Source organism: Struthio camelus, chromosome 7, assembly GCF_040807025.1.
Source record: "Struthio camelus isolate bStrCam1 chromosome 7, bStrCam1.hap1, whole genome shotgun sequence".
NCBI classification, from domain to species: Eukaryota; Metazoa; Chordata; class Aves; order Struthioniformes; family Struthionidae; genus Struthio; species Struthio camelus.
This window is the reverse complement of record NC_090948.1, coordinates 19,907,747-19,927,244: the sequence shown is the minus strand read 5'-3', so window position 1 is coordinate 19,927,244 and position 19,498 is coordinate 19,907,747. Positions and strand designations below refer to the sequence as shown.

Below are 19,498 nucleotides of genomic sequence, written 5' to 3'. Positions count from 1 at the left end.
CAGCTTTGTTGAAAGGAACTGGAGCCCCATGTTGTCAGGGCCAGAAATCTCTCGTCCTGGAATACAGCTGTCCTTGTCCTCGGTGAAAAAATACTTTTGCACATTTAAGTTGAATAAGTCTATGCACAGGTGACTGGTAGGAAGTCCTGTGGCATGTATGAAGCAAAGTGGGCTTGCAGTGATGACCAGATGATCAGGGCTTTTCTAGCTCACCCAAATTACTTTTCTGTTCTTGGTTTGTGAGCTAAAGGAGTGAAAAGCTCTCCTGAGGAGTGTGAGAGTTTGTGAGGAGATAATGTGTAAGCGCAAGCCAAGGTGTAGCAATGGCGCCTCCGTTTCAGATTCAAGCTATACGGGAGCAGAGAAAAAGAAAAGTCTGACGGGAGTGGAGGGAAGAGGCCTGCCCTTCTGCTGACTGACGCGTGGCACGCTGCTCAATGCGCTCTTTCTGTACGTATAATTAGGGCATTCACAGGACAGCAAGACTTCACTTTCCGAGCACAGACCCTTGGTGACTGAAGCTCCTGCCCTTCATGCCAGTTTGTGACGATGACTGTCACACAGGCAAAGTCTGAAGTGCTAGCTGGCAATGTAGACAAGGCTCTTTGGAAATGCAGTTGTCTGTTCCTCGGCGCCGGTTGTTCAGGACGACCTTCTCCAGTCCTCTGCTTCTCAAGTCATGCCCCCTCCGCACTCGTCCTCTTCTTCTCACTTTCCCTGTCCATCTTCCTTATCTCTTGGTGGCTGCCAGCTTCCTCTGAAAGACAGGTGATGTTTTCTCATGCAAATGTTTTCTCTAGGAAAAGTCCTAGAAAATATGTGCACTTAAAGTCTTGCTAACTCTGAGGTTTTACTTCTCTAGAGTAAGAGCTAAAAACAATTTCAGCTCCAGCCACCTGCATGACAGCAGTAAGCAGGCCCCAAGATCCCCCATAGGCTAAAGGAGGGTCAGGCATATGGCTGACACTTAACAAATATCCTATATTTACCTATTATAAAAAGGAAAAAAGCATAACCAACTTTGAGGAGGTGTTATGAACCTCTGCTACCTGGAGTCTGTCCTTGGAGCTCTGCCGGTAGCACCACTCAGCAGCGCTGCCGCAGTATCAGTGAGCACACATGGCAGCCAGGGCATAGCTCACTGTAAACCTATAGGCGCTAAATAAGAGCCGGAAAATTGTTTTATTCCGCAATGACCCATCCATGCTTGAAGCCTGCACAAAAGGAGTTATCTTGAAGCTTTGCTGTATGCATTTCTGCTGCACAGCTCATTGCATTGCTTGCAGCTGTAAAACACTTTGCTCCTGTCGTATTACAACACATATTTTGCCTGACTTTGAAAACATTTTGAAAGAGTAGTTAAGGTGATACGCTTAGCATAAAAACAGTAGTGAGATACAGAACCTTTTCGTGCACAAACCATTGCCCAAGTTAGTAAATATGGGGCCTGGAAACTGCAGCTTTGCGGCTACTTGGTAACCTGAAGCGCGTTCATGGTCACAGGCTGGTGTTGCAGTGCCTGGGTGCCAATGCAAGCAGAGAGGGCTGTGTGCAGCCAGAGCTACTCTTTCCTCCCCCCGAGAGGTGTCTCAGGATTGCATTGAGGCAAACGAACGGGGTTATTTGAGGTAGTGCAACAGTTTGCACTGTCAGTGATGGTTCTCTACCTGTTCTTTTTAGAGGGGACTCAGGTTTCTAGTTATTTTGGTACAGCAGCTTTCCTGTCATCAGCAGCTCAAAAATGTAGATTTGTCTGTCTGTCTTATCTTCAAATAGGGTTGCTAAAATGGGAGCGCCAGAGAAAAAAATACCATTGTCATCTTATGCATTTGACAGCAATTTGTGCCATATCAGCTTTCCTGACATTTGCATTTCACACAGCACCAAGGGAAGAAATATATTCCTGGAGGAGGCAAGGGTGATTATAAAATCAAGCCCCATCACAGAGGGTTGTATCTCAAACTGATTGTGTAACAAGTAAAACAAAATCGACACAGATACACTAGTTCTCTCCGTTTTCCTGAAAATATTACATCAAATGTAAGATGCTAATTGTTACAAATTAACTGGTGTAAATTGCAACCATAGTTTCAGGAAACTTGAAATGTGTTTTTTTAAAAATAGTTTCTAGTCAAAATTACCCCTAAGCAATGTAATACCCGGGCTGGCTTTTCAATGAGTTCACAGAGATCGCTCTGTGACAAGCCGGCAATCAAGTCCAAGCTGCTCTGTTCAAAGACAAATATATAGTAGGAGCTCCACAGTGAAATGCTTTTATATGTGGACAGCCTGACAGGTCTTGCTGTTCTTCACCTGTTTAAACGAACTGACCCTTTTCTCAATCAGTAACTTTTAGAGCGGATGATAAATCAGACAGCTAATGGGTTGTTTGTTCATTTGTTTGTCAGCTCTGGTCATTCTGTGGCAGAGTAGGATGAAAGAGCTGCTTTCTTCAAGCTCTGTTCCAAAACAGAGCAATTAAACAAGGTTTTGTGGTTTAGTGTTTGACTTTGTTACTTTTAGGTTGCTGTTGCTGTGCTTCTCATCCCCCAGAGCTTCAGGAGGGAAGAAGGGAGGTCTGTTGCGGTTGAATGGCCTTTAGCATTTAATTGAAGCCTTCTGAGCAATGGTAAACAAGCATTTCCTAAGAACAATGTTAAATCAAAGCCACATTTATGGAAAAAAGTCCATACCCAAAAAAATATAAATCTCCATTTCACTTGCTTGGTAACGCATCCCTTGAAAAAATTGCTGTTGTTTGCAAGATGGAGAGTAATACTAGCTCAATGCAGTAATAGCATGCAATTTAAGAGGGAAGTTTTGATGTGATTTTGGGCTTGAGACAAATGAATTGCTAGTCCAAAGGCAAAGTACGGGGTTACTAGAAAACAGAAAACAACCACCTTTCTTTTGGCTGACACATATCTGGTCCCCACAGCATCGCACAATACACATTAATGAAGCTATGCTTTAATGACAAGCTTGTCTGTGATAAGAGATAAACATGGCCCATTAGGTCAGGGGATGGTGCTGTCTCACAAAGTTTACACCAACCATTCTGCTCTTGCATTCAGCTCTTACGTTAGCTCTCAGCTGCTAAGACTAATCTCTTTAAAAAGTACTTGAGCTAAGAAGTTGGGCAGCAGGTATCTATGATTGTGACTGCAACGCAAATAACCGTTATTCAGGTATATGTCAAGGCTAGGGAAGTCGTAACTGAGCTGAGCCTGTAGGCCACTGGAAATTGAAACTCAGTGAATTATCTGATGAAATACAGTCGGCTGAAGCCTTGTTTAGTCCTAATAGAAAGTTCGTTTTCTTTACTTGCTTCTCAGAGCACGTCAATGAACTCTGAAAATTTCTAATGGTCACAATTGTGCACCAAGGTAACTTTCACTGGGAGGCTCCGTTGTTGTTTTAGGGATTGTTTTTGGCACTGGCACAGTCCATATGAGAAATAAATAAGTTTTTCATCTTTCTAGAATTTTTATTACTCCATTCCTCATGGCTCAGCTCATACAAACAGCCTTTTGGAATCCCTCTGGTAGAAGTAATCAAGAGGACATCAGTAACTTAGGACAACTCGATAACATACAATTTGCAGAATAGCTAGAAAAGAATATTCCAATACTCTACAGCAGTGACCACGCAAATCCTCTTCATCGTGATGATACTGCTATGCTTTGGGAGAATCCAAAAGCATTTTTTGTTGATATCATTTAGGACGAAATTGCCGATGAAATATGTTTTCTTTGGAATATGCTGATTTTTTTCCAGAGCATTGCAGGAAAAGGTCAACTTTTGCAAACATGCACACTGTAGGAAAAAGAAAGGTTAAAAAAACAGTATAGTTAAAGTATCACATTTCACTCCTTCACTCCTCAAACAGCTTTTAATTCTGAAAGAACAAAGGTAAAAATTAAAATGAAACATTTCAAAAATCAAAATGACCTAATCTATTGGAGGTGGGAATAGTAAGTTTTCAGAAATGTTTCACTTTCTCAGATATTTCATTATTAGACAACTTTTGAAATCTTAGACTTTCACAGGAAAATAAATCAGTTTCCTACCCAGTTCCAACTTGTTTGTAGAAACCAGGCCTTTCACAAATTTCCCCCGCAGAATAAACCTATCCCCTAGAGAAAGGGTCAGGTGGCAGGCACCCACTCTCACTGAGAAATTACGCAAAGATGGGTGGGGTTTATGTTCTCTTACAACTACTTTAAGAATAATCAGTCTCAGCAGGATATGATGTCGGCCTAAAGCTTTAAGCACCAACAAGGGGTGCAGGTCTGGTTCTTTTAAAGTCAATAGCAAAAGTTCTTGTCAGTACCGGGCCTCACAACTTTGCAAGGTTGCATTTTAAGTCCTAGAAATTTAAAGCTTTGAACTGAATTGGAAACTAGAAATTGACTTAAAATGTTTAATCTCATTAAGCCAGATTAATGGTAGATTAATCAATGATAGTCATTGCTTTGGAGATGTGCAATGCAGGAGAAGTGCATTGTTTCCTGAAACAACCGACATAGAAAAGCAAGAAAATATGTCTTAGGGTGCTTAAAAGTTTTGTGTAATGTGATTTTTCAACATGATTACCATTCCCATAAGACTTTGGTTCAATGCTTTTGAGGTCCCTCATCCTGAATGAACATTGCTATATCTTCCTGCAATCCAGCTAACAGCTGCACTATGTTCACCTGGACTGTTTAGAAGCCTTTGAAGGGTCTGCATAATGCTCCTTTTCTTACCCTGCCACCAAGGAGACATAACCCATTTCTGTATTTGAGATTCTCTTACAAGGTTCTTTTGTCTTGTGTATCACAGGGGAAGATCAGTGCTTGGAAATTCTGTGTCAATTTTTTCTTGGATTTTCCATGTTGAGGCGGAGAAAGCTCCCCTATGGCATAGGTCTAAGGGATGAATGAACCTGTTCTCCTTTAGGTTTAGTCTAGTTTATAATCGCTTCAGCCTTAAATAGGAGTTTCCTAGCATCTGACCTAGTTATTCTAGTATCTCTTTTGGGAGTGCAATATATAACTATGTATTTCCCCAGTTTCACAAGGGTCAAACTTCATGCAGAGAATAATTTCATTTTTAGATTTGCTGGTAAGAATGAAGCCTCTTAAAGCCAAGTGCCATAACAGCATCAGTCTTATTTCATCCTGTAACAGGAGAGGAAGTAGTTAGGGCCTCTGAGTGTAGAAAGAGGCTGTTGCCTAAATAACATATTTGCAATAAGTTGGTTTCTTTGGGTTTTTCTTGGATGCTGCTTCCAGAACAGAGAGCTCACTGTCAAAACGTGCTTGCTTCACATATGCAGTAATGCTTGTAGCAAGTTCTGCAATCTTTAAAACGTATTGGTTCCATGAAAAAAAGTTTCATATTTCTCTAGAGAATTACAGTAATAGAGTGTCTGAGGTTGGAAGAGACCTCTTGAGGTCACCTAATTCCAGTCTCCTGCTCAAGCCAGGGCTCACTCCAAAGCTGGATCAGGTTCCTCAGGGCCTTGCCTCAGGACTTTCAATACCTCCAACGACAGAGCTTCCCTGGACAGCCTTCACCACTCTTGTTTTTTCCATTTATCTAACTGGAATTTCTTCACTTCAACATAGATATTTGCCTCTTGTCCCTTGGCTGCACATCTCGGAGAAAAGTCTGGCTGCATCTCCTCTGTAATCCTTCTTGAGGCAGTGGAAGGCTGCACTGAGATTTCCTCCGTTACTTAGCCTTTTCTTTTGCAACTGTTCAAACCCAGTTCCCTCGGCCTTGCCTGGTGGATAACTTGTTCCAGCCCCAAACCATCCTGGCGGTCTCCCCGGAGCTAGTCCACGTGTCTCCTTTACTAAGGGACCCAAAACTGGGCACTGTGCTCCAAACATGACCTTGTAGTTGCCTGATGGAAGGGAATAGTCCCTTCCCTTGACCTGCTGGCTGCGCTCTTGCTCACGCAGCCCTGTATGCAGTTCCCTTGCTGAGATTGATCGGGAGGGCAGACTGGAGCTATTTCAGGATTTCAAACAAGCCTCGTGGTGTTCTCACTGCAGAATATAAACAGAATTTCTGCTTTGTTTGCTATGGCAAGACTTTTTGTACAGGTTGGTTTATAGAAATTTGTGCAATTTCCCAGGGGCTCTTTGGTTTGTTTAGGAAACAGCAGCTCTCTCACCTGTATTTCAGGGTACAATAGGTTATATTTCATTTGTGGTTGAGGGACTCTTTTTTTCCCCCTCCTTTTTATTCCAAATGTGGCAGTTTTGGGAATCATTCTCTTGCTCTCATATATGGTTTTCGTCATCTATGGAAGAGACATGGCACTTTTGGAAAGAGGCTGTTGCAGCCTCTTTCATTCAGGCCTTCAGGAATTTTGATTTAACATCAGCCTCCATGTCCAAATGACACTCGTTCATAAATATGTGTAAAGCTTTTTCAGTCCTCCCAAATGCTGATATAGTAATCATTTACTTTGTTTGCCGCACCAATTTTGGACAGGCAAACTTTAAAACTTTTTGGAGGCTGCTGCTCTCACACTACATTTTAAGACCTTACATATCTTTATTTCTACCCATGTTGCTACTTCCATCTTTCTGCTTATTCTGACTCACTTCGATTGTGTGACTTCTCATGGTTTTGATTTACATTTCACCTTCTGGCTGAAAGTCTTTCCCAAACTGGTTCACCACACTTCCGCTTTCTCTTCCTTAAACTGTTACCCAAGGCTTACTACTCTATTAACTTAGCCACTCAGATTTTCATTACTATTTTACCTCATCTCATTTAAGCCTTCAGGCTGGCAATTGGTGTGTCAAACCTCTCAAATTTTCTTTCTGAAGCTGTTAAAAAGGCATCTAACACAAAAAAAACTGCTGCTCTTTCAGCATGCTGCTCCTACACCACAGCAACAAAAATTTGCTTCAAACCACTTAAGGTTGCTCAAATGCTAGCCTAACCCACCCACATTCCTCCCGGCTATTTATTTTTAGCCACATTGCATTAACCAGGCAACTGGATGGACTTTGCATGTTGAGCATAAGAGGGAGCAGAGTTCACGCACCAAGGTCATCTACTTTGCACTCTACTGCAAAACCTCAGATCTGACCTCAGTGACACTGACAAATAGTTACTAGTCATAATATACTATTTAAGGGTGTAAGGAATTATTTGAGGATTTTTCTCTGAAGGAGAAAGCATTGAGTGTGATGGAGGTGGAAGGGAATTCTGGTTTTATTCCCAGCCTCATAAAAAAGAAAAAAAACTCTCTTAACTACCTCTCCTTACTACCTCTTAAGGTAGTAAGGACTTTCTATGTTATCAAGTTGGAATGTTTAGATGAAAAAATGCTTATTTAGAGCACTTCTTGGAAACACGGCAATTTTAAAATCTTTCTTTCTTTATCACAGACTTCTACCAGGGACCCTTCACAGAGAGTAGGAGAGGCCACAAAATAACACACAGCACAGCAGCATGGCATTCATGACATTCTCCAGGCCCAGGCCCTGTTCCTTTCCACATATTCCTGTACCTGTATATTCCTCTGTGACATATCTATTTATGCAAAGTGGTACAGTTCTAACAGGAGAGGTTGAGAGAGACCTTACCGATAGAGCAAGAACAGGATATCACCTGACCCAGTCAGTGCCTAGCTACATAAATTGGCTGTTACAGGAGATGTACTTATGATTCTGTCCATTGGAGGCAAAGGAGGGAAGTAAAATCTTAAAAAATAAAGCTTAAAAAATCTGTTTTAATCCCATCTAGAATGCTAAATTTTAAATTTCTCCCTCTCCCATGGGAAAAGAAAGTTGCTCCCTTTCTAGCTTTTATTTTCAGGGTAGTCATAAAGTCAATGAGCGTGAGAGAAAATAAATTCTAGCTCCGTATAAAAACGGTAGCATATAGATGACATATCCATTTTATTACAAGCATCACGCACTACACACTTGGCTTTTCCAAATAATAGCCATATTCATGATTCTTATACTGTTTGTATTTGTATATCCCATGAGAAGGTATTTAAGGAGAAACTTCTCGCTAGTCATAGCACAGCAATCTCGAAAGCAGGATGGGGTGTTGGTCAATAGAATGTCTCTGTTTGAGAAATGACCTTATCTTCAGGGCTGATAACTTCAAAATCAGGTTATGAATGCCCTACAGGTATAATACCAGAAAATAAAGTAATATGCCCTTTTTATGTAATATGTTGTAGGTACTGATAGAGGAAGAGAAGTGATGATTCACTATCTGTTCATCCAAAAACAAGATTGCTGATTCATATGTTACATCCCAAAGCTTCTCAAGTCTAAACGTATTCTTGACTATTGACAAATCTCTATAAAAAGATGCTGTGCATAGGAGCATGCTGATGCCTTTTCTTGTTGATCTTGTTCTAAATTAAAAGGTCTAGATCAGTCTTAGACTCACTAGTATGTAAAGTCTTTTCTAGTCTGCCTGACTTCTAGTCTCCTCTGTTGTAAGTTTTACAGGTAATATTGCATTCCTCTATCCTTTGTCTTTTTTAAATGGCATATAGCGCTTTTAAAATATATACTGTAGCCCATAACACACTTGAGCTTTTCTAAATCACAGTCCATGCTTTTGCTTGTGCCTTCTTTTTTTCTGATAGCCATATACGATCCCTCTTATATGTAAAGGCCAGTTAATAATATCAGCCATAACTATAGACACAGGTACAAAAAAACTGCCCATAGTTGTTTAACATAGTTGTATAGCAGATGTCCAGAAATCCTGGTCCAAGGCTGCTGTCCATGTACATATTAAATGCTTCGGCACAATAGGTCAGACATAAACATGGTTAGATCTACTGCTTCAATGCCATCCATTCTGTCCAAGGCACGATTGTGCCTGAACTCAGACTTTTTGCACTAGTTTATTGAAATTTGCACAGCAAAACCCTCTTCCTATCATTTATATAAAAATAAGATGTTAGAAATGAAGTTAATTAAAAATAACCATGCCTAATTAAATGACAGATTTTCTGAAAAACACAAGACCTGCTCCAGAGTAAGCACATCACGTCTGTGTGAAGACACATTACCATAACAATATAGAAGGTCCCTGCCGTGATTCTCCAGACGTGGTCTCTAGTGATAGATTCTCCACTAAGGCAAAAGAGATGCTCCTATTGCTCTCAGGGGCAGCTGGGCTGGGTCTGTAAGGTCCACTGTTCTCAGGGTCATCTCTTCTCTTTATCCATAAGAATTTGAAAGAGAGAGTAATTACTATACTCCGAAAGATCTTCTCCCTGAAAACTGATGTTCCTACACTGACCGCGTAACCTTTACAGTACAAGTGGTAAGAAGGGCAGACACTTTCACTTCAAACTCCTACTACCAGGCTTTCTTGATGGAGCAAAGGAGATTATTAGTAAATCTGTTCAAGTGGGATGTGCTCTGAGTTTTGAGCAATTCTGTTTTCATTGTGCGTCACGCCCATAGTTGCATTAGACTGCACAAATTTAACTGAGCACAGGCTCCCTTGGAATACAGGGGATTCTGTGCTTAATGCACTACACTTGTTTTGTGCCAGTATAATTCAATTGTCTTGAATAGTAATAACCGACACCAATCTTTTGCAATGCTAAAGAGAAACAACCTAACCTAAAAGCCTATAAAAGTTTCAAGAAATGTTGCCTAGTATTTATTTCTTCTGTCTGTATTGTTTGTGGAAGAAAAAATGGTTCAGAGCAACCGAGCAACTACTTTGCCTATGGATTAATACTGGTAATAGGATTCACATCTAGAATTAGGACATTTGTAGTTGCAATACAATGTCCAATCTGATGTTTTTATGCTTTAACAGAAGAATCACAGTAGTCAAAGTTTGGAAACACAGAAGTAGGGCAAGACTTTGTAGCAGGAAGAAGGAAAGGATTCTGGCAGATGTATCATATTGCATCACTCCAGCAGCATATAACCAAGCTACTGCAGAACTGTTTGAGCTGCTGTTATGTTGTATAATATTTAAACTGTTGAGTCAGCATACTTTTGGTATCGTAAGAGTACCGAAACATATTATGATTGCATTGCTGATACATAGCATCATAGCTAAATCCATAGTCCTTCCTTTTTAAGTCTTATGAGCAGATGAGTTCAACTACCGACTGAGACTTCAATCTTGCAGATAATTGACTACTCACCCACCTCAAATTTGTCTTTGGTAACCTATCTCGAATAGCAGGTGATAGGACCGCTGATGCAAAAAGCATGTGCATGGATTGAGCATGCATAAGAGAGATATGAGCATATAGTCATAGAAAATGCTCAGTTTGCTTTATTTCTTAATCTGAAAAAATGAGGCATTTCCTGCAAGGGGACATTTTTGACCAGAAATGTCTGGAAGCATCTATTGAATTGGGTCTAACTTGGAGTAGAAGGCAGAAAGTTGGAGGAAATGTTGATAGAAAAAATGAATGCCAAGCTAGAAAATAAGATGAAGTAGAGGATCCATATCTTGGGTGTTCTGTGTTCTGTCTCTGAGCGCTGTTCCAGAATGGATAGTGATGCAGCTCTGTACTATGCAGTCCTCCTCTTGCCTCTAGCAGAGCACTACTAGTTCAGATTGATCCTTTTCTCCCATCTCATTTTTACTAATTCAAATGTAACACGTACCAAGAAAGCATGAAGCGAAAATCTGTGTATTTAGATACCTTGTATAAATATGAAGGGAGATTTTAAGTCTTCATCAGTTCCGTATTTTCACTGCATTAAGTATTTTGTAGGCACACCTGATTTTACCCAAATGATACTGTTCTGGCAGAAATTCCCTTTTGGGTTTTATTTAAAAAAGGTCAGTGTCCTTGGGCAGTGCTAAGCACAAGGGGCCTTATTCAGCAGTGGTGTTCGCCACCTCCCTTCCTGTAGTCCATTCCCCTCACCTTGTGCCTAGAGTGAGGTAACACAAATGTTAAGAAAAGGCGAGAGCTAAAATAATATGTGACATTTTAAGAGGCACATTTTCCTGCCATCCCCTTCCTCCTCTTACCACTCTTTTTTTGTCCCTGCAGGGACAGGAGCTATGCCAGGCCTGACTGAGCACGTCCAGCCACCATGTCCATCAGCCTCAGAGCTCACATGTCCGCAGCGGGAGAAACCCTGCACTGACCTGAGGCTGAGCAGGTTGCTGCAGTGAATGTAACAGGGGGCTCAGCTTGCCTCTCTTGCCCTGCGGACATGAGGGTAAGGCACAAAATCTGTCCTCTCTCTCGGCTGAGCCACCGTAGCAAACGGGAGAGCCAAGAACTGCTCCAGTGTTCCTAATTCATTTTAGGTCATGTCAGAGAGGTTTGCTGCAACCGCAGCTGGAATTCAAGTGAACTTCTTTGCCCTGCAAACAACTAGGAGCAGTCATGTTCTCAGTTAGAGCTGAGAGGCAGCTTAAAAAGTCATCAGCCTGTCAGCTCCAAAGCAGTGCCTACCTGTGACTGTGCTATTAGACTTACCATATTCTAACACGTCAGATGCAAAAACAAGATTTGCATGTCAGTGGGTCTACTGTGAACAAGCTCCAATTCAGCAGCTCAAATGCTTAGTCATGAACAGACACACACCTTTAAAAGGAAAGGGCCTATATCAAATTCAGAAGCAATTTATAAATAGGAGAGGGCAAGTTTCATATAGATAAATGTTTGAGCGGTAAGAGGTGGTAAAACACACATAGCAAAGGACAAGAGCATACCAGCAATACCAAATATAAGTCCCTGCAGGTTACTGTGCTCTTTCTTTGAATTAATTCTGAATTTAGCCTGGAATGTCAATATTCATTTCAGGTCTCTGTTTGAGTTGTGGGTCCCCAAACACAACACAACACAACACAACACAACACAACACAACACAACACAGCCTATCCAACCTCAGCTGCAAACATAAAAACCAGTTCCCCTATCTCTGTTATATTTCTCCTAGTTAATTACTTGGCCATCTAAAGCCTTACAAAAAATGGTGGAAAAGTCACTAGTTAGTAAGCCTTTTAGAGGTCCTTGGATTGAAAGGCAAGTTTTTAAATGAACACCACTCAAGATATCAGGCAAGTATGGAAGGTCTTTTTCTCTTTTCTGTTATCAAGACCAGGAAAAGGTAGTTTTGTTTTTGTCTTTTTGCAAACATACTATTTTCTATAACAGAAGTGATGTAATTTTTCTTAACAAGCAGCCACACAGGGCAGCTAATTGTCATGCACCTGTGAAAATATTCCCCCACTGAAATTCTACAGGATTTTTTTGAATATTCATTGCCTTTTGGTGTTTGGGATTTTTAGTTAACATTTACACTAACATTTTCAACCAGTAATTTTAAGTGTTCCAGGGTTCTGCAAAAGGTCAAGGCACAAAATAGTCAGCATGCAGTATTACACGGTAATTTCTTAGCCATATTGCTAAGGTAGCTGTTATCAATTTGACCTGAAAAATCAAAGTCTTCCACTGATTTTAAATTTCTGCTTTGAAACTAGCTAACACATAATACACATCACGTTTGTGTTACTTTCTCTTCACTCAACTTCTTTTCTCTGACCAGTGGGCAAAAGGTAGAGTGTCCAAATGGCACAGCCTGTGTTCTAAGATATAAACAGTACCTGGCATTAGAAGTAAAAAAAGCAACAGAGTTTGCCAGTACTCACAATAACCACGTCTAGATGCTTTACCTAACCACTCCCAGTATAGATACAGAGGAGCTATATCAAGCTTTTACACAGTGTAAGTTTGGAAGGTCTGTTTGGGGAATATGAAGTCACCTAAGCTTCTGCATTTGTGCTGGGATCAGCTGAAGCCAGAAGCATGAGTTTAAAAGAGGACACTGGCACGTTGCCTAAGAAAAAATAACTGGCAATAAATCCTCTCTCTAAAGTATTTAGACAAAGTGTAAATTACAAATTTAAATAATCAGTAACCAGGCAATTTCAAAATACAGACAAAGACAATCTTGGATTCCTTGTTTCTCTGTAAAGAAATATATTTCTGAAGTAGTTGAGTAAGTAAAAGATACATCTGGTTCTTTAGGCTTCTCTTTCCTCAAGGATGAGTTTGAGTTTCAGTGTTGTCCCAGGCTGACTTCTCTCCACACGTACAGATCTCTAGCTCAAGTAACATGATAAGCTTGGCCTGTCCGGAAGCATAGCTTGGAGTTCATGTGTTCCTGATGCTCAAACCAATAATAATAGTGAGGTAAGGACTGCTCCCTTCTGCTAATACAACTACTTGTGTAGTTTGAATACTGCTTTGCAGCATGTCTGCCTTTACTCAAGTTAACGCCTCTTCCGTTCTCGCGGTAACTCTGCTACCCTATCTACAGTGTAGACAATTCTACCGGTGAATTACCTCCACAGTAAAGACAAAATTTGGTATTTCTATGCCACTTTGAAAGTGTCTTCAGAGCAGTGCTGTACTCCCTGTCCATCTCCCACCCGCACCGTTGCCCCATGAGCCACTGGCCGGCTGCACCTTGGCAGCCTCAGGTGCTGGAGGCCACGTGCTCTGAGGGAACAGCTCAGGCCACCTCTTCACCCCCGCTCGCACGCTGCCATCTGACTGACAAGAGAGCTGGACAGGGCTGCCCTTAACATGTAACTTAGATTTAGCCGGTGTTGTTTCCAATAGCTTTTCTCAGCAAGGTAAGCAACATCAACACTTGTTTAATATCTTACTGTTCTTTTCTTCAGAGGCTTATTAAATATGCCCTTTATGAATTTTATGAGCTTAACATCAAAGTACATTTTAAATCCCTCCATAAATAAATAAAACAGTAGTACTGAGGAATATTAGCTAAGGGAATCTGCGGTGACGTTTGTTCATTTCTCTATACCTTCTGCTAGTGCAAAACTTCAGGCATCCCCCAGCAGGACTGGCTGGCCCAGAAGCACAGCCGCAAAAATTTCAGTTCCCTTTCCTATCCTAAAGGGAGTGGTGGTTGGCCAACTTATTTAGCTAACTATTTTGATATGTTTCTGAACTTCCAGTACACAGGTATCTCTGTGTAAGTCAGCATGACTACTGAAAATACCAGAATGTTTTGCTAGTCAGAGCTAGGCCAACTGGAAAAAAGAGTCACTGAATCAGCCCTTAGCCAAGGTAGCCTACACCAAAGAGCTCAGATGGGGTCTCTATTAAAAATAGAGCAATTATGCCCTGAAAGTTAATATTTCTGTGCTATTAGGTGCAAGGTACAGTTTCTACTTCCTACTGTCTATAAAGTGAATCTAACTTTTATTCTGAGACTAGCTGCCCTCTCTGTTTTTCCTTGAGTAGCTGCCAAATGAGAATAGCTCAGAAAAGATCAGTTTTATTCAGTTCCAAGTTTGCTCTGCTAAAAGCTATTTTGGCTAAATGGGAGGATTCCTAAGACCTTCTGACATTTCCTTACCATGATCATTCTGTCTCACATAAAATAATAGTAGCACAAGGGGAGGCATGCATCAGTTGTTCCAACAAGCAAAGTCTGCACTTTGGTCAGTCAAATCGTCACTAAAGCGAGCAGACTTCTTTCAAATCACTCAATCTAGACATAAAATAGAAAACTAATATGCCCAATAAAGTTATCAGGTACTATTATTATTACAGTCCAAAGTGCCTGAATGGAAAAGAAAGTCACGAAGCCATTTGTGTACTCCTCTGTGTATGCTGTCATCATTTCTACAGCGCTTTGCACCGCTCTGAGCACATGGTTGACACTAGGGACTTTTATAGGTGTGTGAAACCCACTCAAATGATAAAAGTGTTTTGTTTGCATACCGTTAAAGATCCCTAGTAACTAATATGCTTTCCATAGATTTTTTTTTTCCAGGAACGTGATTAATCTTGGAACAAATACAAATGAGACAAACTTTTGTCATGTACTTATCTGCTGCATGGGATTTGCATTTAAAGTTAAAAGGGCTAGGAGCTATATCCTCATATGCACTCCGGGACTATTCTGATGCACATTAAAGAGTTTCCACACATGGACAGTATCCAGAAAGACAGCAGTAGCTCTGTTGCATGATCTGTCTAGACAACAAAGAAAGGATTGCTAGTGAAATCGTTTCTGAAGAATAAGTTACTAGCCTACTGGGAGAAAGCCATCCCAGTGTTACATGCCTATGGAACAATTTTCTTTGCACGTATATTGTGTGCAACGATAGCATTCAGGTCCTGAGGTTTTAAGATCTTAATCGTGACCGCTACCTCCACAACCAGTACAATTTTTTACTTAGTTGTTCTGTTTCTAGTTTTGAAATGTTATGGGTTATGTGGTATACCTAGAAAGAGAAATGGGCTTCCACTGGGTAAGTACTGGAGGAGTGAGGTAGAGACTTCTTCAGCTTGTACTTTGATAACACAGCTTGAAGACCAAAGAGCTTGGCCAGATGAGGCAAAGAACTGAAAAGGAAAGGGAGAAGTATTATCACCACTCTCCTGGAGGGACTGCAGAGAGAACCTGAGCTATATTTAGTTTTACCCTCAAGTCACCTTACTGTTGAAATTACATCCTGTGCATTTCATCTTAACAATAGTTCACATACATGCAACATTTTAATATAAAAAGGGCCTTTTTCTGTTTTTATAGAAATTTATTCAGTCACCTCTAAAATACAAAAAAGAATAACTTTGAAATATATTTCCTGCATAGCTCTTGCTTACCTAAAAAAATTCCTGCTTCTAGGATCACCCTATACACTTAGAAATGTTGCTATCTACAGAGGATTTTATCGGGTGTTAAGCACTGGGTGTACTGGCCAAGTACACAGAGGGTACATAGCATGCAAAATAATCACAGTCTCAGGTGAAATACTGGCACTGCTATTTACTATTTTTAGGCAGCCGGGTTATATCACTGCATAATCACGAACATGAGAGTGACCAAGAAGGCCAGTGGTATCCTGGGGTGCACTAGGAAGACTGGCCAGCAGGTGGAGGGAGGTGATCCTGCCCCTCTCCTCAGCCCTGGGGAGGCCTCACCTGGAGTACTGTGTCCAGTTCTGGGCTCCCCAGTACAAGAGAGACATGGCACTCCTGGAGAGAGTCCAGCGGAGGGCTACCAAGATGATTAGAGGGCTGGAGCACCTCTCCTATGAAGAAAGACTGCGAGAGCTGGGCCTGTTCAGCCTGGAGAAGAGAAGACTGAGAGGCGATCTCATCAACGTGTACAAGTATCTGAAGGGGGAGTGTCAAGAGGATGAGGCCAGCCTCCTCTCTGTGGTGCCCAGCAACAGGACAAGAGGCAACGGGCAGAAACTGAACCACAGGAAGTTCCATCTGAACCTGAGAAAAAACTTCTTTCCTGTGAGGGTGACAGAGCACTGGAAGAGGTTGCCCAGAGAGGTAGTGGAGTCTCCTTCCCTGGAGATATTCAAAACCCACCTGGACGCGATCCTGGGCAACGTGCTCTAGATGACCCTGCTTGAGCAGGGGGGGGTTGGACTAGATGATCTCCAGAGGCCTCTTCCAACCTTGGCCATTCTGTCATTCTGTGATTCTGTGACTATAAGGCACGTTCCAAAAATCAAGATATGTCCAGTCAAAGAAAAAAAGACATTCATTTTCTGGAATGAATGGGAAAATGATTTTTCATGGATCGATAAAGACATCAATTATTGTAATTAGACTTATTATAGCCTATGCAGAAGAAACTTCATAGTTGCCTATGAAGGATTACAGAAATAAGTGGGTCACAGAAATAATCCTAGAATAAATTCTGTGAACAAAACTCTCGAAATTTTCCTCCTCTTGCTCAATAAAATATAAAGTTTAGAAAAATGTTTTGCATTTACAAAAGTGCAAGGTACATTGCCATTCATGTACACCAGTCAGTTGTGATAAAAAGCCACAATACTTAATTTGCTAATGTTTTCCCATCCTTCAAATGATTATAAAATTGGTAATAAATAAAACCTACCATTAAATTAACTCTTCTTTCAGTTAAGAAAGTAGTTTCTTAAAATGGCTTGATACATGGTTTTGTGTGTGTGTGTGTGGCACTGATGCCCAAGACATTATAATTTCAAAATGTTTTTGATAGCTATTTGTTACTAGGCAGTTGAAAGGGGAGTAGCCATTTGTCTACTTAACAATTCAATGAACCTGCATGTAAAATGTAATTCAAATGAAAAGATAAATATTACAACAGTTAAACAGTTTGAACTGTGGTAATGCATCATCATTTGTGGCTGGTAGAAGAATCTTCCAATGTAACATTAGTAATCTGTCAATGAATGAATGGAAAACAAGTATAATTATTTTCTTGCAGCATATATAGGTTTAATACAAAAAAAAACTGCTACAGATAAGGAATTAGTCTGCTAGTATGTTTCCGTGTCCCTCCTTGTGTTAAATACTTGCTGAATCTTTGTAGTAATATCCAGCAAACGCTCTACAGTGAAACTGATTTCTGGATGATTTCTTTCTTGCACACACTTCCCGTAGCCAGCTAATAGGAACAAAAATAGAGACCTAAATGGCAGAGTCCCAAAACAAAGCCAAATTCATAAATTTTACTTCAGTTTTACAATATAGTTTGCTCTTAATACAATTCAGAAATATAATTATTTTAAAGTTGTTTGATTACACAGGGTTTTCTAGGTTTCTTTAGGCCCAATTCTACACTAAATTTGAAGTATTGCTTTACTTGGATCTGAAGAGGCTTAATAAATAGATTCTGTCTTCAATTTATTCATGCAACAGATGAATGAAATGGAAAATTTCCCCTAGGGAGGATTAGTTCCTTAAAATATAAGGATGATTGCCTACTCTGGATTCAGGCAGAAATGCAAATATCATGTTTACCTGGTAAGTGTTTGAGACTTTTGAGATTTATCTATTCAAGAAAAAAATATCTGTGGATGCAGATTTTAAGTCTTGTTTGCAGGAACATAAGAATAAGCCTCTCTCCTCAGCCCTGGGGAGGCCTCACCTGGAGTACTGTGTCCAGTTCTGGGCTCCCCAGTACAAGAGAGACATGGCACTCCTGGAGAGAGTCCAGCGGAGGGCTACCAAGATGATTAGAGGGCTGGAGCACCTCTCCTATGAAGAAAGACTGCGAGAGCTGGGCCTGTTCAGCCTGGAGAAGAGAAGATTGAGAGGGGATCTCATCAACGTGTACAAGTATCTGAAGGGGGAGTGTCAAGAGGATGAGGCCAGCCTCCTCTCTGTGGTGCCCAGCAACAGGACAAGAGGCAACGGGCAGAAACTGAACCACAGGAAGTTCCATCTGAACCTGAGAAAAAACTTCTTTCCTGTGAGGGTGACAGAGCACTGGAAGAGGTTGCCCAGAGAGGTAGTGGAGTCTCCTTCCCTGGAGATATTCAAAACTCACCTGGACGCGATCCTGGGCAATGTGCTTTAGATGACCCTGCTTGAGCAGGGGGGGGTTGGACTAGATGATCTCCAGAGGTCCCTTCCAACCTAAACCATTCTGTCATTCTGTAATTGTTTCAATGGGTCACAGCGCTTGCTTCCTCCAAGAGTATCCCTGGCAAAATGTACTCTGCCCCTCCTGAGACATCACTGCTGGCTACAGTAAGTGAGAAGATGTTGGAAAAATCATCCAAGGGAAGTTTCTTTCTAACTGTCTTGTGTTGATTTAACTCCATGATAACTTATACCTAGCAGGACATATACATAACTGTATTCACTTCTTATAATACTTTCTTTAAAAAACTTTTGATCATTTATTTTTAGTTTACTACTGACAACATGTGACCATTAGAGTTTGATTCCAATAACCTTTTGAAACTGTTTCCTGCTTTCTGTCACTTGATTATAATCTGCCTAAATATATTCTTCATACTAAGTCTCAGGATTTAAATTTTTTTCATATCTGATTTTAATACCTATATAACCACATTCCTTCTTTTTATCAAGATACCGCTTCTGAATCAGTGCCATGGAATAGTTTTCAGTAGAAGCCTTCCATTAGAGATGTTGGAATTCATTGAATTTGATCATTATTACTTCATGGCAAAACTATAGTTATTTCTTGACCCAAGTAACTGTCTTGCTTAGGCTTAAGTCAAGAACAGCCTTTTCTTTTGCAGGCTGCAGAACTAGCCCTTCAAAAACCCATCATTTGAATTGTTGAGAAATTGCCTTTCAGCAATTTGTCCTGAAATAACATTTTGCCAATCCATGTGCAACTAGTTGGAGCAGTATACTGCTGCTTTTTAAAAAACTGTTAGACTTAGTTGCTTTTTTGCTTTTCCTTCACACTCCATATTCTATATGGTATTTACATTACATAACATAGGCAATGAATTGAGATATGTGAACTAAAAGCCTAGGCTTCTTGTATAGTCAATGGAAAGAGGTAAATTGTGTTAGAGGGCCTTAAGAGCACATAATTTAGAAACCTGCCCACCTTGTTAATTACATAGAGGGCTTGGACACAGACACTTCTGTTAAATGCCCAAGATAGATGGCGAAGATGTCTGAACATCCCCAAAGCCCTTCTTTTTTTTTTTTTTCTTTTTAATCAGGCTGATTTTAAAAAGGAAGAAAAATAAGAAATTCTGTTAAAAT

General features: G+C 40.6%; 1 long non-coding RNA gene across 31 annotated transcripts in view; it reads left to right on the top strand.

The window, feature by feature from the left end:
* Positions 1–18,774, top strand: part of LOC104145984 (uncharacterized) — a 66,564-nt gene extending 47,790 nt beyond the window's left edge. For 21 of the 31 annotated variants that reach the window (XR_011142184.1, XR_011142178.1, XR_011142170.1 and 18 more), the window contains one exon: positions 11,021–16,891. This is a non-coding gene — a long non-coding RNA (uncharacterized lncRNA). Of the gene's footprint in view, positions 1–2,523; positions 2,630–11,020; positions 16,892–17,665; positions 17,771–17,849 lie in introns of those variants that run through there. The other 10 variants (XR_011142179.1, XR_011142185.1, XR_011142163.1 and 7 more) reach the window with 10 other exon arrangements.
* Positions 18,775–19,498: the final 724 nt, after the last annotated feature.